This window comes from Canis lupus, chromosome 12 (genome assembly GCF_011100685.1).
Source record: "Canis lupus familiaris isolate Mischka breed German Shepherd chromosome 12, alternate assembly UU_Cfam_GSD_1.0, whole genome shotgun sequence".
Lineage (NCBI taxonomy): Eukaryota > Metazoa > Chordata > Mammalia > Carnivora > Canidae > Canis > Canis lupus.
Window position 1 is genome coordinate 22,575,139 of NC_049233.1, and position 9,905 is coordinate 22,585,043.

General features: G+C 36.0%; 1 pseudogene; it reads right to left on the reverse strand.

The window, feature by feature from the left end:
• Positions 1-9,265: 9,265 nt before the first annotated feature.
• On the reverse strand, positions 9,266-9,459 carry LOC100688283 (annotated as a pseudogene).
• Positions 9,460-9,905: the final 446 nt, after the last annotated feature.

Sequence of the window (9,905 nt, forward strand, 5' to 3'; positions counted from 1 at the left end):
CCCTGGGTGGCGCAGCAGTTTAGCGCCTGCCTTTGGCCCGGGGTGCGATCCTGGAGACCCGGGATCGAGTCCCACATCGGGCTCCCGGTGCATGGAGCCTGCTTCTCCCTCTGCCTGTGTCTCTGCCTCTCTCTCTCTCTCTGTGACTATCATAAAAAAATAAAAATTAAAAAAATAATAGACCACATTTTTAAAAGAAGGTTCTTTTAGGTTGTGAGAGGGAGTGTTTTTTGGTTTATTCATTTGATTGGTTTACAAACTATCAAAATTTTGAGTTCACTACTAAGGCTAAGTAAGTTAGATACTCTTAAATCAAAATAAGCATTTTTGTTAGTAAGAGTCTATCGGAAAGCTTAGACTTAGTGTTTTTATAACTGGGGTGCCAACTGGAAGAAAGCCAACCTCAAAATGGTAAATTAGTAAATGTCTTTTTGTTGTTGTTGTCTTACTGAGGACCAATGCCCAGTAAATAGTCTTTCAAATTGCTTTGAAGAACTGCTCTGAAAATTTCTAGCTACAGGGGGTTATATATACAAAAAGGGGAAAAGGAGACATACATGCTTGTAAGCAGTTCTCCCAATATGTGCGTGTCCCAAGGTATAATTTGTAGTAGTTGTAAAACTAGGGTTTTCTGATTTCTTCATCAAATACCTATGTTTTAATCATAGCTAATTATTCAAAAGTACTGTCTGCATGCCTCTATTTAACTGGTTTTCTGGTTCTTTCTGTTTTTGTATCTCCTTGAGGTCACCTGAGACAGTCACAGAAAGCTGGTATCCGTCGCCTACTGCAGTTTTCATGCATGATCCCTCTTTTTGGCAACTGCAACCTATGGCAGGCAATGGTGACCAAATATCTCTTTGTCCCAGGGCATTAGGAAGGTTCATTCAGTTATCCTGATATACGAGGCAAATATCTCCTAGAAAGGAAAACTATCTATAAACTTTTACATTTGCTAAAGTTTATGAATTTTATAGCCTGAGGTATTTTGTTGTGTCTAGGCATAAACTGTCAAACTTTATACAGAAATGTATATATTATTTATAGCATCTAGATATTTGACCATTAGCTTAGGCAAGTCTGAGTACACCAGTGCACACAAGTTAATTTGTACTGTGTGTTAGCAGTAAAATTTAGGCTGACATCTTAGCCAGAACCATTAGAATAGATTTAAAACCAAGAATTTCAGAACCAAGCCATTGAGCTAAAATTTTCCTGAGACTGGGTGTTGGGTCACTTAAGGCTGATATTTGGTATGATTGGCATGTTCCAGCAGAGTAGAGCCCTTTGACTTAAGCTACTCTGAGAGTCATCCAGATAAATCTGTCTCATATCTGGAATAAATTTTCACCAAAAGTCTTTGTAGTGTGGGTACAATTTAACATTCCCCCTTTTGATAAGATTTTTTTTTTTCTTAGAATAACATCACATATCAACCTTACTCCCTCCTAGCTGGAGTTTAACTGGATCTTAGGTAAGAAATGTGTTTCACATCTCATGAACCAGTCTTCATCTTGAGACTAGTTCAGTTAAACAGTTGTCTTAATTTAAGAGGTGGTCCTACAGTTGGACTCTCATTGAGCAAGCAAGTAATTAATAGAGGCATTTCCAGTGGAAAGAAAAGAAAAACACAGGTTAATAGAGCAAATTATAAACCCAGTGTCTGAGTCCTACTTTCTATCCATAAGACCAAGTCTAGATGTCAGGCTCAAAGCATCTTCAGATGGAGTAAGGCAGGCAGTGCAGTCTGACAGATTTTCCTGGTTCACTTGGAATATCTCTGGTGATTTTTCTGAGTGGCCAACAAGTATGATGATTGTCTAAATATGACTGTTGTGGACAATTTTTCTGAAGTTGACCTCAAATTTTCTAGCTTCAGTCTAAAGTTCTCACTGATTCTAAGTCAGAAGAACAGAAGAAAATGGGAAATCTTAGTTTGGAGAATCATAGCCAGATATTGGAGGAAACCAGAATAATTCAGAATCCAGCCCAATTTTATAGGCAAACAACAAACACTCAGAGACCATCAGAGCTAGAATCTAACATACACAAAATTATGTTACTAAAACAATTTTTCTCTTAGAAATCACTCTCATTTCCACTGAAGATTGTCAAATTAAAACCACTTTGTCTGTAAATAAGTCCAGTCTTAAAAATCTTGTCCTAATTATTTACACAATGCCAGCAAGAATAGGAATTGTCCACATAGATCCTTTCAAATCTGTGTTGCTGCAAGAATTTTGAATTGAGTTTTTAATAGCCCCTTGAGACTAAGAAGCCAAGCCAAATACTTGCCATCAGATTTGCCTGTAATACCTATAGATTTGGGTTACTTCTTTTCTTCTTGAGGTCCCCGAAATATTCTGATGTTCACACCTGCCAGGAAGTGACCTTCCTTATTCACTTGGTAAGGCTCCCTGGAACCCTGTCAGCAGTATCAGGCTGATTTTTCCAAGGGGCTTCATTGGCTCCATAAAATCAACTTTAGTTCCTCAAAGCAGTCTAGTCATCTCTGAGTCTATGTATGTCTCTCTCAAAAATGACATTCCAGTCAAAGCCTTGGTAATATAAGTGATGTTTCCAATGATGTCCTGTTAGGAGAACAAATTCTTATTGAACTCGTGCAAATAACTATAACTGCCTTGGAAGTAAGAGTACTTACTGAGAGTTTCCAAATCCTCTAAATCATGGGTAGCTTAAGAGAAAGTTTCCTTAAATCTGGAAGAGCAAACATTATAGAACTAGTAAATGTTTCAAACAAAAGTCCGTTCACTACTGTGTTACTAATTCTTGTTCTGTTTGAATCCAGTTTCCCACTAGTTCTGGCAACTCCTTACCCAGATTAGTTTTATAACCGTAAGGGTATCAGATACCTGCATGTGTCATAAGTCTTTCCATGAATCTCCTTGAAGCTGAAACACATTTGTAAGAGTTTCAGGGTAAAAACAATAATGGTAAGTGAAAAAAGATTCAAAAATGGCTATGGTTAGAGATCTGATGAGATTTCATTTTAAGGCAGTTGACAAGGAAATCTGGCTATTTCTGTGACACACACCATTTCAATAATTAGACTTACAAGTGATAATATTATACCAAAACATATCAAAACTTGAGAAATTTCATGTAATATCTAGAACAATTATATTAGTAGCATTCACTCATATAATCTAAGAAGTTTTATCATTTATCTGACAATGCTTCCCAAATAATTTAACATATCAATAAACAAGACTAATGAGTCAAAGACTTCACTTAAAATATAAATTTTGTGAAGTTTGTCAAAATATCAAAGTTTTAAAGAACATGCCTAAATAAGATTATAGATCAAAACTTAATATTTAATAATGCTTATCTATTTAACCAAGGTAGCAATAAAAGATTCCTTTTATTTTTGCAATAAAAGATTCTAGAGGCAAATATAGAAATTATAAGTTGTTGGCAAAATTTAGCTCTTTTAATATAAGATTCAGTTTTCTTAAGTGGTCAAAGATTTCATAAAGACAAAACAGAAACTTTGTTTTTCTAGGTGATAACATTAAAGGTTAAGAAACTTTGTTTATAATTTCACATTAAGAGTAGACCAATAGTCTAAGAAAACTTTGTCATTTTAATCAGAGAAAAACCAAATTCCAATCTTATACCAGTGTACTTTTGACATTAAAACTCATTTTATATAAATTAATTCTAATCTTAGCCACTACTGATCATATATAAAATTACTTTCCAAAGATTTCCTTCTTAAGAACTTTCTACAACTTGTTTTTTTCTTTTCTTTCTTTTTTTGACTTCTCTCTCTCTCTCTCTCTCTCTCTCTTTTTTTACATTTAGATTTGTCCTGTGTTTTCCCTATTTAAATAGTCTCACTTTTGGACAAAATAATGTTCGTCTTCCTCAACAAAAATGCATTCCTATTCCTCATGCCTTTTGTTTTTTATACCAAAAGCATGTATCCCACTTTCCTTGCATAGAGTTGTTTTCCTTATTATGTTCATTAATCTTAATTACATTTACTAGAATTCTTAACTCTTGGGAACCTCAGTTTCTAGTGGAAACTAAAGTAGTAAGCAATTATGAGCCTGTGGTTCCAGTATTCTTTAGATGAACAATTTACAAATACATTTAGTAATTTTTAGAAATACATGCCTTCTCTATAGTATATGTTTCAACATGGCACAAAATGTTTATTAATAGACCCAAATACCTTTAGTTTCTGTATGACAGAAAGTCAAAGGTAGATAAACCTACGTTAGTAATTAATGTTTCAGTATTTTATCTTATTTGAAAATGATCTAGATATTTAATGACTATCCATCATGTAACTTTGCAAAACTCTAAGGCTTTTAAGTTACACAAACAAACAAAAAAAAAGTAGGGGAAAATACTTGAAGTAGACACAAATATTGGTGACAAATTTTAAAGCTTTTATATCTATTTTAATTCACTTGTTATTAATAGAAAATTTGAGATGCTTATCAGCTATCATCTTTAACTTATCTTTTTTGCAGGGATGCTGGGTGGCTCAGTGGTTGAGCATATGCTTTCGGCTCAGGGCATGATTCTAGAGTCCCGGAATCAAGTCCCACATCGGGCTCCTTGCATGGAGCCTGCTTCACCCTCTGCCTCCATCTCTGCCTCTCTCTCTCTGTGTCTCTCATGAATAAATAAAATCTTTAAAAAAATTATCTTTCTTGCTGACAAATTCTCTAACAGAGGTAACACGAGCTTATTTGACTTTGAGTAAACATAGGTAGGATACAAGTATATTGAATGTTGACAGTTCTAAAAACAAAAACAAACTTGTTTTAAGTAAACCAACAAACTTCAATTAGTTTTAGGGTTTTGTTTTGTTTTGTTTTTTTTAAGATTAATCCTAGGTCATGTGAACTGAAAACTTACTAGGGCTAATTCTATTATATTTCTGAGAAGTTAATGCATACAAATGCTTAATTTTCTGTAAGCCAATTAGAACTCTTTTACAAATTACTTTTTTTGGCAATACTATCCAGAGGTGGAAAATACCACAAATCTACAATACAGACACTCTCAAGCAGAAGTCTTATTGTTTTTCAATTTTTTAACCATAAGATGGGTATGATAATACAGAACACATGAGTTTACAACACAACAACTGGATCCAAACTGGGGTTTTTCGGCAGATAGAATAAGTTAAGGACACTTCCTCAGATTGTTAAAGCTCTTCGTTTTAATATTTGTGAGAAAGACATTTCATATTTATATTATCTTTGGTAAGTAAACTTTCTCAGAAGCTGTGGGCTAGATTTTGAGCAGGCATGTTTCTATACTCATTTGAATTTTTAAAAGCCCTCTTTTTCCTTTTCCTTTTTTTTTTTTTTTTTCTTCCAATTCAGGAATAGGGATAATTTAGATAAGAGTTACCAGAGAGGTTACAAACCTTGACCTAAATAAGGGAGGTTTGGAGATTCTGAAAAGGACAGGTTGAAGTACTTTGAATTGTTTTTGGGGCCATAGGTCTAGTTTTGCAAAGATTTGTAAGATTAAGACAGTTGCTTTGAATCCCTCAAGGAATTGGGTGACAATTTAAATAATATCACAGGTTTATCTACCCATCCAACTACATTATCCTCAACTTCCTTTTTTTTCCACTTGGGTGTATAGTTCTAACTTTAATTTAGGGGAGAAGACCTAAAAGAAACCATTAGGCTTTGAATTTCAGCTTCTAATCTGGCCAACTTTTGACTATAAAGCCACCATGGGTTTAGCATGGTGAGGAGAAGGAGGCTTTGATTTTAATACCTCACTCCTGGCAGCTCATTTAAAGGATAAAAAGAAGGTGGAATAAAAGGAAATACTTCTTCAGGAGTTGATGATTTTAAGCTCAATTTTGTCACTATTTCAGAAAGGTTCTTATTAGTTTCTTGCATACATAGTATGTGGCCAGTGTTTTTTTTTTTTTAGAAGCTTCTAAATACCAATCAAAATATGCCTCCCACTCCAGTTGTTGAATTTCTTGATTTTCTTGCTGGCTTTCTTGAGTTGGGTGGGTAAATCCAAGGTATTTCAAAAGATCCCCGGTTAGGCTATTTGAACATTAGAATCATCCTTAATATAATTTTCTCATTTATTTAGAAGCTTGCAAATATATGATCCATGTGTGTTAAACATGAATCCCCTGGAATGTTGAAAGTGTTACTCATCCTGTTTTTCTGGTTGTAATGGTTTATCTCATTCCTAGTGGGTTTAAATGCTTGGTACTATCTAAGGGGTTTTAGGTGTGGACCAGTGTGCTGATTAAAGTGACCTTGTACCTCCAGGTCTCATCCTGGGGTTGGTTGATGGTATTTGTGTCTCAGTGTTTCTCTCCATTAAGTCGGGCTAAAACGAAAGTGTTCAGAATGATGAGCAAAAGTTTCTTATATGTATCCCTCCATAGAGAAACCAAATTATCTGTATTGTAAATGGGGATCCCTACGAGACCACTACAGGGTGTAAGATTAACCTCTACACTCTCCAATGAGAGGAGCTCCTGTCCCTTGTCTTTGAATTTCTTCAGATTCTCATTTATGCCATTGTAGCATCGAGTATTCAAATTGGCAAAATTCTGAAGAATTTTTAATTTCTGAGATAAAAATTTTGTCCCTCAATAGACTTGCAACCTGTGTTCTACACAGCACGGCACCCCTTTCTGAAGTACGCAGGAAGAAGGGACAAAGGATGGAACAGGAACCTGTGTTAAGTACAAAATGGGGCTCTTTCCTGACTGCAGGAGAAAGAAATAAAGGTTAAGACCTGAAATATGGTTCATATGCAGAATGGCACCTTTTCCTAACTTTGCAGAAGAAAGAAAAATAACAACAATGAATAAAGCTCTGGATCATCTATCAAGTGGGGAGCCCTGGATCTCAGGAAGAACTTACCCAGTCCATTGTACTCAATGTAAAGACACATTTGGGCACAAGAACCAGTACCAAAGCTCTGTTTCCTGGTGGAGTCCAGATGAGAAAGTGGTGTTTGTTTTGGGGTCCCTTTGTGGTTGCCACACTGTCAACTGAAAGAAAGCCAACCTCAAAATAGGTTAGTAAATACTTTATCAGTTGTCTTACTGAGGACCATAGCCTAGGAAGCAGTCTTTCAGATTGCTCTGAAGAACTGCTCCAAAGCTTGTTAGCAACGGGGGGTGGGGGGGGGGTGGGGGGGTTATACATACAAAAAGGAGAAGTGGGGATACATGCTTACAAGCAATTCTCCAAATAGTTCTGTGTCATAAGGTATAATTTGTTACAGTTATAAAAATGAGGGTTTTCTGATTTCCACCTAGACACAAGAAAAACCCTTAGGTCATCTTAATACATTATGATTTTGTCATATCTGATTATTCAAAAGTACTGCCTGCATGCCTCTGCTTAACTGGTTTTCTGGTTCTTCCTGTTTTTATATCTCCTTGTGGTCACTTGAGACACTCACAGAAGGCTGGCATCAGTTACCTACTGCAGTTTTCATGCACATGGGAGTCTAAACTTGGTTTGATGTTTTATTGTTATCCCTCAAGCAGAATATAATACTGCTTTTTTAAAGAGAAGAGAAAATTCTGTTATATATTTTGCTAATTCAACAACAACAACAAAAAACAATGTGTATTGAGCTTTGCAAAGAATTTTTTTTAAACGTGTTTTATGAGATTCAGAGTTAAACATTTGTTGTATCAAGTGCTTTCACAGTGCTTGGCACAAGGGAGGGTCTATAAGCACTAATCTCATTTGATTTCCAGAGGGAAAACTTGAGAATATTTTGCATTCCAATCATGATAAGATGAAAGACTTTGTTTTAAAATAAAATTAGATAAAAATGGAAGGAAGAACAGAGGGAAAGTGAAAAGCTGAATATACTTCTGACAAACCACGTATTGGCACTGAACATCTTTGTGCTTGATTTCCTTTATTATAATGAAAATAATAATATTTGGTATTTCATAAAAGTCTTTGAATATGAAAGACATTTACCATGTGATTTGAGGGCCCTTGAAAAAAGGGCACAGGTAAATATTTGCATAGTAGGACCAGCATTTTTTAAATGTGTTTTCTTGGATGAAGGCGATAATAACTTTTAAACTCTTGGCAGTATTTTTCCAGTGAACTCCAAGTTCGACAAAGAGGTTGATTTTCAGATGTTGGGAATTAGAACTTTAAACATGTGAAGGTAAAGAAAATATTTAAATATCATCTAGCTTGGGATCCCTGGGTGGCGCAGCGGTTTAGCGCCTGCCTTTGGCCCAGGGCGCGATCCTGGAGACACGGGATCGAATCCCACGTCGGGCTCCCGGTGCATGGAGCCTGCTTCTCCCTCTGCCTGTGTCTCTGCTTCTCTCTCTCTCTCTCTCTCTCTCTCTCTCTCTGTGTGTGTGACTATCGTAAATAAATAAAAATTTTAAAAATAAATAAATAAATAAATAAATAAATAAATAAATAAATAATAAATATCATCTAGCTTGAAATGTTTCTGAGCAAGTTACAAGAAATAGAAAACCAGAGGTCACAGATTCGCTAGAGCAGAATGACTGGGAGGTGGGGCAGGCCGGTGGGCGGCAGGTAGGCGGCAGGTGGGCGGCAGGTGGGCGGCAGCAGGTGGGTCACAGGTGCTGTGCCAGTGTCAGCTTGCGACACGTGTTCCCTCCCAGCCTTTCTGTGACTTTCATGAAGTAACAGCCTTTCCATTTGTCAAAGTGATAGAATCCCATTTACTTTTATTAGATTCCTAAATGCAATGGTTTAGAGATTGTGAGATGTCTTAATGTACAGCGAACCTGAGAAGTCAGTTTTAAGTGCTCTTTGTCTCATGTCAGGGAATCTTAAGAATGTTTGGGATTCTCACAGACCACGTGCTACGATAGCAATACACCTTAGTTTGGTTAAGTGGCAAAACCTGTTTTTAAACTGTGGCAACTGATCATGATCCTTATCCACACTAAATTATGGATTTTTAGATTAGTTACTTACTTTTCTACATCAGGCTCCATTATTGACTTATCCAAATTCAAATTTATTTTTTTCTTTAAAATCATTTTAATAACCTGACAGTGATTCAAAATAAGGAAAGAAGCTTCAAACTGGTTACCTTAAGGGGGATGCTACCATGATTGCCTCACACAAATGTGATCAAAGGCAACAATGACACAGGATTCCGAAGAGCAAGGGGGTAAGAAGGCTTCAGGGCTCACAGATTGAAGATCTTGGTTTCAAGAAGTCTCAGGGGATCAGGAGACAGAAGAGACATGAAATTTAAGGGACCCTCAGAGCACAGGGTTTAGTTGCTGGGTCATGAGCACCTTGGCGTATTTCTTGATGGTAATTCAGTGTCGAGAATATTTGTCATCTGGAGAGAGCCCAGCAGGAAGAGCCAAGGAGGTCTGTTGTCCCACCGGGTCAGGCTTCTTCAGTGTAAAGACATCATCTCCATGCTGTTGAGATGATACTGCAGAAACATGACTATACTGAAGCCAGATGTTGTGATTAAGTCCACAGTTCCTTCTGACTCAACTTTTATTTTTTTTTAAAGGTTTTGTTTGTTTGTTTGTTTTCATAATATTTCTCCATATGGAATCACCAAAATCTATTTGTAGGTAAATTTTTTCATGTACTCAACAAATTATTTTTTCTGTGCCTGGATATTTGTCTTTATTTCTTCCTATGTCAGAGTAATACTGAAATAGGACCAGTTGCACTTTAATTCAATATGCATAATATTAAATTACCTAGCAGACACCAAATACCATCTTCCACATTATGGAGTACAGATCTCAAGGATTATAACATACATTTGTGGAAATTATGTACACACAAAAGAACAATTATAGAAGGCTAGAGACTATAACACAATGTGTAAGTTTATATGTATGTTCATTTTATCAAGTTTTATGGTTCTTAAATGTA